Source organism: Pelodiscus sinensis, chromosome 17, assembly GCF_052426305.1.
Source record: "Pelodiscus sinensis isolate ZL-2025 chromosome 17, ASM5242630v1, whole genome shotgun sequence".
NCBI lineage: Eukaryota > Metazoa > Chordata > Testudines > Trionychidae > Pelodiscus > Pelodiscus sinensis.
In genome coordinates, this window is record NC_143068.1 from 20103085 (window position 1) to 20116324 (window position 13240).

General features: G+C 38.2%; 1 protein-coding gene across 4 annotated transcripts in view; it reads left to right on the forward strand.

Moving 5' to 3' along the window:
• The window catches only part of ATP9A (ATPase phospholipid transporting 9A), a 117287-nt gene that overhangs the window by 9857 nt on the left and 94190 nt on the right, over positions 1–13240 (forward strand). The window lies entirely within an intron of this gene.

Genomic DNA, 13240 nt, shown 5'->3' on the forward strand with positions numbered 1-13240 from the left:
ACCATTTTAACTATAATAAATGGCATAGATAATGTGGTGCCAGCCCCTCATGACTGGATATATTTATAATAATATTAAAGGTGTTTTGTTGTGCTGGTATAGCTATTCTCATGCACTAGTGCTTTATATCAGTGTAACTGCCCACATTAGGGATTGTACTGGTGGAACTGTTTCAGTGTTTTAAAAAAAAAATCAAAACCCCAACTGACATAGTGATACCAGTTCAAAATCCGTGTGTAGTTTAGGAATCTAAACTTGACTGTAAATGGATGTTTTAGTGTTAGCATTTAAAAAAATGCTATACAATTATAGAAAATAGATCAACATCTCAAAAGAAATGATGATTGTCAGAACAAATAAGGAACAGTACATATCAATGATCATGTTTGTTACATTTTTGGTTCATGCTTGTTTGGATTTCTTTTTAACTGCAGTTGGTGAACAGCCTACATCATTCAGTTGATGGCCAAGGTTTCTGTTGTGTAGCTGACAGTCTGTTTATTTAATAATGTGAAGTTTGCCTCGACAATGGGATTAGACTGTGAAACATGTGCCCTATAAAACAGTCACAGTAGTAATCTGTTATGACAGTTCTTAGGTTGGCCACTGTTTAAAGTAGGGATGTTAGTGTGTAATGGAATAGTCTTATAACCCCATCAAATTTTAGTGGTTACACGACTATTTGATAGTTTCCGGGGCCAGCAGCCAGTGTGCTCCCTGCCCCATTCTCAGGGAGACTCCTGTCACCCAGCGCTGCTGCTACTGTATCAGGGCAACAGTGCAGGACAACAGCAGCCCCTCTCTTCTGGGGTCTGAGCTCCCAGCGAACAGAGGCTGCTCTGTGGGATGATGGAGCAGACTCTGTCCAGGGGACCTTGGACCCCACACAGACAGGTGCTGCTGCTGTGGAGCAGCCTCTGTCTGTAGCAAGCTTGGCCCACTCCAGAAAGAGGCTGCTTTGTAGTGCCCCCGCCACTGCCTCCCTGCACTGCTGCCTTTGAAAGAGGCAGCAGCGCATGGGGAGGGGAGGTGGCGCCACAGAGCTGTCACTCATGGAGAGCTTTTAAGCCCGCTCCTGCCTGATCCTCCCCACCTGCTGTCTCTGTAGGACACAACAAGGAGGGGGGCAGGTGGATTGGCAGAACGGACACATGTGGAGAGCCATCTTAAAAGCCAGCTCCCCATGTATATTGGCTTCCACCTGCCTGTATCACCTTCCGCACTGCTGCCTCTTTATAAGAGACAGCAGCACAGGCGGGAGAGGGGGGTAAGTGGATCCAGTGCTCATGGGGGCTCCCATGGCCACTGGCTCCTGCCTCTCCTTCCCTCTTGCTGCAAGGCGGGGGTGTGGGGGGGGAGGGATGTGTATAGTAGACAGGATTAACCAATAAACCCAGGCTTATCAGTTAATAGTGTATTTGTCTGCACAGTGACATCCCTGGTTTAAAGTTCAATTATGAGATAAAGAATCAGATATTTGAGGGGTGTAGGGCATTCCTCAATGCTCCTTAGCTGATTTGCTTTCTTAGAAGTCTCCATAGGTTTCTCTTGGGCATTCTGTTGTGATGTACTACGTTAGCAAAGGCTGACAGCAATTACCCTGATCTAACCTAAGCCCTAGCCTCTGCCGCTGGCAAGGGACCTCTAATTCCTTACCAGTCATGGAGGCAGTATTTTCTGTGCTAGCAAGAGCTGTTGACAGCTTGCAGTTGTGACGCTGCACTGACTGTAGTGGTTTGAGAGTCTGTGACTTTTTTTTGTTTTTCTTTATTACAAGTCCTGAACTCTTGATCTCACTCTTCGCCTTTAAAAAAAAATAATTAAAAAGTCACACTCCGGAAAAGTGACTTTATTTACAGCAATTTTCAGAGACTTGTCTTTTGTCAAAGAGCCTGTGGTAGAAGTCAATTATTTAATCAATATGTTCGGTCCATTGCCAAAGTATTTAAGCAAAGCAAAGAGCCCCCCCCCCCTTCTTGCCCTTTCAAATATTATAAATCTAAAGAGAGACAGTCTGGCTGGTCGCTATCAGTCCCGGTTCTGTCATCCGTTTCAAACCCCCTGTCACCAAAGGATCCATTTCCAGCTAGTCCATAATCCAACTAGAGGAAGATGCAGAATGGGGGCCCAGCACATGACTAGATGTTCTGTGTGGTACTATAGAGCAAATAATAATATACCCCTCCCCCCAAAGTAATAGTCTGGCTAATGCCTGCAAGACTCTCCCTTATAATTTTTGATTGCTGCTTAGATTCTAAGAGAATTGGTGCAGCATTCGTTATATGTGTGTACAGGCCTAGCACAATGAGCTACACATTTCTGATTAGAGCGTAAATGCTGCTGTAATAAAATAAATGATAATTGGCCAAGGGTCCCTTCTCGCCTTACTCTATGACTGTAATTGATCAATAGGCCAGCCAAGATGAGTTTAACTGCTGTGAATGCCCATAAGGCAAGAGAAGATTGTTCATATACTGGGAGACCTGTCAGTGACTTCATAGACCAGTACAAGGAGCTAAAATTGTTTGAAATACTTGCAACCAGTGTGTGCAGTGGAGGACATCTTCCTCCTAATAAGGCAGCAACTATGTTCCATCTTGGTTTTAACCTCCAGACTAATTTGAAGAGAAACTCATTAGAGTACCATTACTGAGATGTGGCAAAGGTAGGGATGGTTGTGTGCCATGTCAAGGAGAAACAAATGTGTTTTAATAAGTTACTGATAGTAGTAGCCATTCTTGGCCATAGCCACAACATTGACTCCCGCGTGTGCAGTCAAGGGTGCATTCTGTCGCTGTATTTGTTGAACAATGGACATGTTTTTCACAATTTTCTTGTCACTTTGGTGAGGTCCTGACTGAGTTATACAGTTATCTCACCCAAGTAAAAGCCAGTTTAGCCATGACATCCTGATAACTGCGCTCTGTAGTCTATAATCTGTTGTTCAGAAAGAGGCATTGCATTGAGAAATCTCAAAATACTGCTGATGGTGTCACAGCATGTCTTGTTATGGAAAATACTCAAATGTGCCAGGAATATCTAGGAACATATGCAAAGACATGATCTCTACCCTAGAGATTACACTTTCTAATATAAGGCCTTATTGCTACTATGTAGATGGTGCAGGGAGACTGCTGTGCCTATGTAGAGACCTATTCTTTAGGGCAGGGTCTTTCTTTTTGTTCTGTATTTGTAAGCATCTAGAACAGAAGGATCCTGTTCTATGGCTCTGGCTCCTAGATGGTACTCTAATGTAAGTAATAAACAATGATAGAAGTGATGCAGCAAGTGAGGAAAACAAAAGAATAATCTGAAATGGAATGAGGAGGGACAAGGATTCCAGTAATTAATCACATGGTCATTCTGTAGTGGTATTGAGATACATATTGATAGTTTTATTAAAGTGGTAAATTCACTCACTTCTTGCAATGAACAGGGAGGTATTGGAGGGAATTGATGAACAAATGAATTTGGCCTCTATCCTGCATCTAGCTGTATGGACAAATATCTATGTAGAACTGAATTGATTTTAGAGGGGCTACAGGCAGGCATGGTGGTTCCCTTATGCAATGTCAAGTGTAGGATCAAGACCTTTATTTATTAAGTGCCTTCCTTCACTGAGGCACTTAGCCTTGCTGCACAGGCAATTACAATTCAGTAGTGTTGGATACAATAAAAACATCCAAAATAATATGTATATGTTTAAAAAAACCAAGACATTCTAAGGGCAAAGTGGTGATATGTTCTGACAAGTACTTCTGAAAATGTTTCCATGTATTTCTCCCAATAATCTCTGTATAAAATTTAATCAGTGGACAATGGTGGGGTTTTTTGTATTGCTATTACTGCAAATTTAGCCTGTGTACCTGCAAATCAAGATGTCTTTCTGCCTCTTGCCTCATCGCCAATAATAAAGGTTTGGTAAGCAAAAAATAGGCCCCAGCAGACACTCCCAAGCACAGAGTCCACTTCTATGAACCTTCTCTTACTTAACTGGGGCTTTGTGCAGGCATGAGGGTCTGAGCTACATATTTCTAACTGCAGGATCAGAGCCATAGTTAGCAGTTCTGCTAATAAAGCATATGACAGTAGAATCCAGCTCACTGCTATAATTGTATTGACTCTTCAGTCCTAAAAAAAACTTAGTTCAGGGTTCAGTTCTGCCATTGGGCACGCATGAATGGAATGCCTATTCTGACAATCTGTCTGAAATTGGATCCACGTGGATACTTCTCCAGGATAAAAGGGCCTCAGTTAACAAAGGCAGCAGATATTCCTCAAAGTTGAAAATAAAATAAACATGTTGAATGAGCTTTTTACATAACTTCTCTGACCCTTCAAAATCATGACTCTGGTGATAATGTATGAATACTGTAGAAACATATAACTTGGGTTATTGCTATTAGTAATTTTTTTACCCAACAAGTGAGTGTTTTATTTGAATATAAAACAATTTGTTTTCATACTCTATGAACATTTTAATTGTTATGGTTTTGTACCTTCATTACAAAAGGAAGTCATTTACATTCTTCACTAAATACAGTTTTTACTGAATTTTTAATGTGCTTTTAGCTAAACTACTGATCAGTGACTGTTACCCTGGTATTGCAGGTATTTATCAATACTAGTAGCATAAAGTAGAAAATATAATTTAAATAATGTTATTAGCTAATGGCAATATTTTTAGTTTTGAAAAAACTATGATTTTGAAATAATGTTGAAAAATCTTGAGTATTTCTAACTTTAGCAATTGATTCAATTATGTAGAAAGATCTTCCATATATTAATATAATTACTGATAACTGTGCTTTGAAAAGTATTAACTAATCCTAGTTATGTTTCCATGTGAAGGGGTAGTATAATAGATAGGGACCCTTTTAAAAGTGTCCAGTGTTTTCTTGGTTTTTAAGAAAGCAGTGATAGAATGTATTAATGATTCATAGGAATAATAAAATATTTCTCAACATTCCTTCCCTTGAAAGCAAGAACAATAACAACAAAACACCCCACTCATCTAAACAAAACAAAAGCTTGACCCAAGGAAAAGAAATCCATTGATTTTTCCAGGTAAACTTGCAGCTCCTTCATGCTTAAAAAAAAAAAAAAGAACATGCATTGGTTGATTAAAGAATTAAGCATTTAGGGTCTGTTTACAGTTATTTAAGGAAAACAAGTGACTCATGCTGGAAAAGTTGAAAACCCCATCTTTGTGGGACAACTTATTGATTCACTTCTCAATCACCTGCAAGAAAAAGTCAAGAGGAAATTTTCAGCAATATGACAGATTGTGCCTGGTTCCAGCTGCTCAGCATCATGAAATACATTTTTGAGAGGTTAAGATAATTCAGTTTCCAAAGGGGAAGAAGGAAAACACTAAAGAGGTTTCCTGGAGCTTTTCTTTGTTGATCTTCCTAATAATCTGTCCAAACTCTTTCACTTCAGCAGTTACCCTCTGATTTGTCTGAATTTTTATTATCTCTTGATGACACTAACCTAGCCTTGATGTGCTAAAACCCCAGCTGCTGTTACAGCAGTTCATCAATAATGAAGCAGTCACATCGCACTTTAAAGACTAACAAAATAGCTTATTGAGTGATGAGCCTTCGTGGGTCTGCCCCACGAAAGCTCATCACCCAATAAACTATTTTGTTAGTCTTTAAAGTGCTACATGACTGCTTTTTTTGTTTTACCAAGATCAGACTAACACGGCTACCTCTTTATGACTATTCATCAATAATGATTGTGCCTAGCAAAAGACTAGCCCATATATGTGAGTACAGAATGTTAAAGCAGAAATAATTTTATAATTCTTTCTTCAGTGACCAAAACAAAGATGTCAGCAAGGACTTTAAAGAATGTTAAATGTACTTGGGTATCTTCCTGAGAAGTCAAATACTTGCACTTGGAATGGGCACTGAAATCTATGCCACAGAAAAGGACAGTTTTGGTGAATGGGTGGACATACTGCACTTGCATAAGTGATGTGTGGAGCTGTGTTGCCATTCAGCATTGCTATGTACATTTGGTTTGTAAACTTCTATTTTCTACTCAGTCAACAAAATTATCCAGACTGTTTTGTTATGTGGGACAACATGGGGAAAAAAAACAAGGTCAGGGAAATGGATGGGTGTTAAATTCCAGCTCTGTTTGTTTGAATATAATCAAAGCTCTTAGTCTTTAGGGATCTCCTTGAACATACAAGTGATAATGGTCAAAGTTTATATTCTTGGCATCATGTGTTATCATCAGATATTAAAACCAATCTGTGGAAATACACTGGCACATGCTTTCTTTGTTTAGAGTTACATTTTCTGGTGAAGGTGGATATGTGATTCTGAAGCCTGTTGACTTTCGGTTAGCCTGTTAAATTTAAAGAAAATAGTAAAAAACGAAAGTTAGATGTTTTACTCTAATCAGCAAGAATACAAATCCACATGTCATACTTGATGGTTTATTTCCCTTGTATCTAATGAAGTTGTGGAATCTTTAGTTGGCTAGGAGTTGCAGAAATTGGAAATGAATTATTAAAATTAACATACTGTTATTCAGCACTTGTATTTATAGTGAAGTACTGTTCTAATTACTCCTGTTTGTAGTGGGGATATTATGTGAGATAATAGCCCTGTTTACAAATGTGCTCTCACTTTGTTTAGCATCTGGAGTGAAATTATGGTATATTACCTTATTTTTCTTTGTTAGTGCTGACATTGGTAGGGTCTACTTAAGGTTTAGTATGACTCTGATCCACCAAAACACTCAAGCCTGTTCTTAAATTTAAGCACTTTGCTCTATTGAAGTATGAGACAATTGCATGTGCTTAAGTGATCTGCTGGAGCAGGATCTTGAACTTTAACTGTGGTCAAATCTGTCTTGTTACTAAAATCTTGTTACACGTTATATATACTTTTTGATTTATAGATGCATAGTAATTTGAAGAGACTAAGCACTGTTTAAAATGTGTTTATATATTTATCCCAACACGCAATGTTTAATAAGAACATTCAAGACACTGTTTTATATTAGTGTCTTTCATATTGTATTTTCTGTTGTATCAATGGTCTACTCTTAAAATGATTAGAAGTTAGGTTTGAGATAATTTAAAATAATTGTTGGAAGATATTGGTGAATTATAACAACCCAAGGACACATTATAGGATCTATATTAAATATTTGGATCCCGCATATAGTCCTATCTCTTCATAGTGTAACAATAAAGATATGTAGCTCTTTCTTTGTCTCAGTAAAATCCCTAAAAGAGGCTCATCCTGAAAGATAAGCAAAGGTAACTTTGGTTTCAAATATGTGATTAGTGGGAGACGGTCTGTAATTGTGAAGCAGGTTGTGGAGATAAACTGGGCCGTATAAATGTGTGTTCCTTGTGGGTAAGCCTCTTTTAGAATTTTACACTGAAGGGCATTCTAAATACAGCTGTTAAATTAATAAATCTGGATAATGTTGTGTCTCTTTCCTCTCTCATTGAGATTTGAGAAAAGAATCCTCCCATTCTGAAGAATGAACAAATATATTTCCCTTTCGACAACTTTCTGAGCACCAACATTTTCATTAATTTATTTTTTAAATAGCAGTAGTATAAAGGAAAGTCACTGATTTAAATCAGAGCTCTGAATTTTTTCTAAGTCTGTTAGCAATGACTATAATAACCATAATTGAAAGGAATTAGATTTTTTTTTTAAATCTATTTTTATGTTTAATTCTTGAGCTTGACTATACTTTTTGTAAGGTCAATTTAATTGTTTTGCCTTGAATAGTCAATCTTTTAAAAAGCAGGAAAATGTGATTGGAAAACTACAAAAGTTGGCAGGGAGATTCAGATGCAACAGTGGTACTGGCAACTACTTTCATCTCTGTTTTGAAATTGGACAGATTTTGAATTATGAATCATGATTATTAAGTTAGTAATTAAAAGCCAATCAAAATGTAGGCATTGTACAAACACAGAGTAACATATAGTGTCACTTTCTAAAAGTAATCAAATGTAGATCACTTGGGTGAAAATCTACATTAAAAATCAGAGATTGTCATTGTAGATGCTTGAAGGGTAAAAAATGTTCTAGATTATTTTACTCTAGTAAATTGAAATATGTTCATTACTTTAATCACTCAAAGTGCTAATATTTCCAGATGTCTTTATCTCTATTAAAATTTCCAGAATCCTCTAGCAAATGAACCGCTTGTAGGTAAGCAGCATATGCTAACTTTGAGATAGTGGCAAAACTGACCTGTATACTGTTATAGACTGAAAAAGGTAATGATGAACCCCTAATTTAGATTGCAGTGTGTTTTTTACAAAAACGTGATAAAACTGTAGGGAACCAGTTCTGGGGTCTGTTTTAGCTGATGACATTTCATCCTTCTTTACCCAAAATTATTTTATAATCATAACCACCTCAAGTTCTATAGGAAGAAGCCATAGATAATTCACCTTTAGGAACAGTAGTACTGTATATTGGACAGTGCTCTGAAAAAGGAGCCAGGAATTTTGTTTCATCTCATACTTTCTCAGTACAGAGGTTTTAGTGATCACTTTTATTAAATATTTTTTTCTTTTGAAATTGTAAGCTCTTTGGGATAGGGACTATAGGGACTGTCACTTACTGTATTCTTGTATAGCATGTGGCTGGGATCTAATTGATGCCTGTAGGCTATGCCACAGTACATATAAAATTATCTATCTGATGTGTCACTGCTTCTTAGTGAAATGTAATCCTATCAGAATAGTGATCTGAGTATGTCGCAAATTGTTTTGCACTGGTCTAAAAAGAGTGAGAAAATGCTTTCTATAAAAGTTTACTCGATTTAGATGTCCCTGAAATGTATTGAGTTAGACTAACTTTTTCTTAATTGCTTTTGGAAACCAACTAGATTTTCAAGCTTTTTGTTATTCTGAAGGAGTTTTTGTAGCAGATAAGATTTTTTTTCTGTGTTTATTTGCAGATAGGGGTGGAATGCATGAAAGATGATACTTTTGTATAAAACCACCTTTGTAGCAGTGAATGGTTTGCTTTATTCACCATGCTGTTTCCTGTTCTGCAGCATGTACAGAGAGTGTTTACCTGCAGAAAATACTGAATACTTCCTTAAATGGAAACTTTATTTCTGATCAGTTAGATACACAGTTACCCAAATTGTTTGAGCAGATGACAGTTATAATTTAAGGCAGACATCTTGACATTTGTTATCTAATGTAGGGAGTTGGATATGCCTTTCTAGCTGATCTCCCAAGACTTTCTGTTGTAAGCTTGCATCTGATATTGGGATATATTTCAAATGCCATTGAAATACAACACAAATACTTTTTGCTTTAAAAGGAGGGGGAGGGGGGCAAAATTAGCTTTTTTTTCCCAAGCAGTGACAGGAAGAAACTTAAGGAAAACCAACCTTTGCTGACTTGGAAGGCTACAGCATTGCCATTTTGAAAGAGAGAGACTGTTTCAGAGTATGTCCTTTTGTAAGGACAAAGGAGAGTGGGAAATGTCTGTATCTCCTGGCAGATACAGAAATACACACGAGAGGAGAGTTAAAAAGACTGGGACTGTTCATTGTAGAGATGACTAAGATTGGTATAATAGACATCTGCAAAACCATGATTGATGTGTTGAAGGTGAATACAGAAGTGTTGTTTACCCCTCCATATAATACACAAGCTGGGATCATGCAATGAAACAAATAGCCAGCATGTTTAAAACAAATATAAGGGAGTACTTCACACAGCACATAGTCAACCTGTAGAATTCATTGTGTGGGATGTCGTGAAATCCAAAAGTATAATAGAGGTTCAAATTAAAATTAGAGAAATTCACAGTGACTGTTAGCCAGTGACTATTGGCCAGGATGGTCAGGGATACAATCCCATACTCTGGGTGGCCTTAAACTTCCAGGTAACAGAAGCTGAAATGGAAAACAGGGGATGGCCCACTCAATAATTGCCCTTTTTTGTTAATTCCCTCTGGAGTATCTGGAATTGGACCCTGTCAGAAGACAGGATCCTGGGCTAGATAGACCATTGGTCTGACCCGATATGGCTGTTCTTATGTTCATTCATTTGTTCTGCTACTCCTTCATTTCTCTGTGTGTCTGGGGTCTTTGTTTTTCTTTGATACACTTGGGACTAAATTTTTAGCTAGCTATAATAACTAGGATCAAAGCAGTATCAGGCATGTCAAGCTGTGTCAGGAGAAGTGCCAAATAATTGTAACTGACTTGTGGATAATAAATAGCATGAGCATTGCTGTGTTGCATTGGATGTTTTAATGGCACTGGTGATCCGAGTTGGCTTTTGGATAGAGTATGGCCTGCCTTGGACTGATGGGACATGCAATGGATTGTTCCTATTATTGTTTTAAAAAGCTATAATAATTATTTGCGGGGGAGAAGATTGGAAGAGCATATTCTTCAGAATGCATATGGAATTCCAGATGACCACCAGATCGGCAGTGGAGTGACAGAATTGGTCTGTGTTAGTCATGGAACTGGAGACAGAGAAAACTGTAAAGTTTAGAGTCTGGTCAGAAACCAGGGGATGGCTAGTGCCTGGTGGGTGGAGGGAGTGCAGGGGAAGGGGACCCAGAGGAGAAGGAGCCATATGGGGGCAGCTCATGTAACAATTAAAATGTTGATAGAGGTATCGCAACTGCTACCATGAGTCACATATTTCAGGAAACACATGCAAAAAGTGCATAGATTTAATGGAACATAAGTACTCCAGGGTCCAGTGTTTAAGCCATTGTTTTTTCTATGCGGAACACGGATAACCTTCCTGTTATGGATGGGAGTCACATTAGTCATTCAGCAAATATGTGTCCTAAGGTGTGGCAATAGAAGGATTGGTGCCTGCAGCTCCGTTATGTCACTGCTATTGATTGTGACACAGTGACAAAGTACAAACTGATATTGTTCACATTCTTTGGGAGTGAGGTGGAGTTTTAGATGAATGTGGATTTCAACTGCCTGAAACCATTTTAGGGCACTAGAAAGAGAAATTTGTTTTCTGAAATTACAGCTGCGGCAGACAGCGAACTGTGCTGCCAGCACTGTGCCTCTACCTATAGGATCTTTTTGTGAGGATTGTAAACAGGATAAAGGCCAAATTCTATCCCGTATGTAAACTGTAGGGTGTGGCAGCTACCAGTAGTTCAGAATCAGAATAACATGCCAGGTCTGCAAATAGCACTGAAAGAGGAAGGTCATGAGCAGTTTTAGCTCTCCATGTGGAAGAAAACTCACTTAACGCTGCCAACTCCAAAAATGTAAAAGTCATGTCAGGCTCCCAAAAATCAACAGTACCGGATAATCACAAGGTTTTTAAGAGGAATGATTTGGGGGTTCTTTTAATTTGCCTTCAGGTTTCTGAGCCTTCTGGGAACACTCAGGTCACATTTTCTGTCTTTAGTCTGCAACCAGCAGGGCTAAAAAAGTAGTACTTAAACAAAAGAAAAAGAAAGCTGAGATTATCATGCAATTTGACCGCTTGGGAATCTTGTGGCTTTAAGAAAAACATCAAATGTCAGGAGAGATGGTGATACTGATTACTTTCAAACACCATGAACATAGATTTCTGGCAGTTGATATCTTAATGTCTTAGAGGAAATGTTCCATTTTGTGATTGTGGCAAATGTATCACTTAATTCATTGGTTGCAGCTACAGCAAGATCAAGCCTTGGACTTTTTACTATTTGTGATAGGCCCAAAATGGCAGATACTCAAGTTTTGCAAATAGGTGATCTAGAAATATCTCCATATACTGTAGCTTGGCTGGTATTTTATGGTCCACACTCCAAATATGTCTGCAGTACAGTATCAGTTTTACCCATGTTTTGCTGAAATTTATAGCTTTCAGGGTTTAGGTCTGTGGTTTTTTATTAAAGAACAGGAGAGATGTGATCTAGCCCCAGAAAAGAGGAAAGGGATTAATGGACTACAGCTGGAAATGTTTTTGTCATTTTATATTTGTAGCTGACTTAAAGTTAGTGATGGGAGGAGAGGCTTCCATAGCATCCTGCCATCTGGGTAGAAAATCAAAACATGACAGGCTTCCTTCCAGTTGTGATGGCTTTCATTGCATGTTGTGGAAGAAATAAAATATTAATACTCCATACATTTTTTTTTTTTTGGCCAAATACTGAGATACTATTATGACACACATTAAAGGGACACCAAATAAAATTGGTGTTTCTTTGAATATTGTGTACCTTTTATGGTTAAAAGTGTGTACCTTTTATGGTTAAAAGTATCAAGTAAGGTTCTTATAATTGAAGGGAGAGAATCTGTATTTCTTTCAGTTAAAACTTAAACAAATGGTCTGGTAGCACTTTATAGACTAACAAAACATGGAGATGGTATCATGAGCTTTCATGGACACAGCAAGGCTACGTCTAGACTGGCATGATTTTTCGGAAACGCTTTTAATGGAAAAGTTTTCCGTTAAAAGCATTTTCGGAAAAGCGCATCTAGATTGGCAGGACGCTTTTCCACAAAAGCACTTTTTTCCGCAAAAGTCATTTTCGCGATCGGGGCTTTTTTGCGGAAAACAAATCTCTGCACTGGCCCTTTTGTGCAAAAGTTTTTCGGAAAAAGACTTTTGCCCGAATGGGAGCAGCATAGTATTTCCACAAAAACACTGACAATCTTACATGAGATCGTCAGTGCTTTTGCGGAAATTCAAGCGGCCAGTGTAGACAGCTGGCAAGTTTTTTCCAGAAAAGTGTCTGCTTTTCCGGAAAAAGTGGCCAGTCTAGACACAGCCCAAGTGTAACTCTGGTCATCTGAAGAAGTGGGCTGTGCCTACAAAAGCTCATGTTACCATCTCCGTGTTTTATTAGTCTCTAAAGTGCTACCAGACCCTTTGTTGTTTTTTAAGTTTATCCTGTACAGACAAACTCGGCTATCCCCAGGAGCTTCTTTCAGTTTGTTTGTTTTGGGAATTTAACAACATTTTGTTTACATTTCTACTGCTTTCAATGCATAGTTAAAAAAACTTAGTCATGCATAGCCAGTTCACTCCCCCTTTTGTTCATGTGGGTCTTCACGCAACACTGTCCTAGGAAGTAAAACAATGAGAAGCAGCGATTCTTTTAGTATAGTTGGAGTAGTTTTGTCACTCAGGCCTAGATCCTGCAATAGGATGAGTGCAGAGAGTCCCTTCTACCCTGTATTTCCTTAGTTCTAGAAACTTGTTTTGACAGAAAAGGACAAAACAAAATCAGAATCCTTTGCTCTGTGA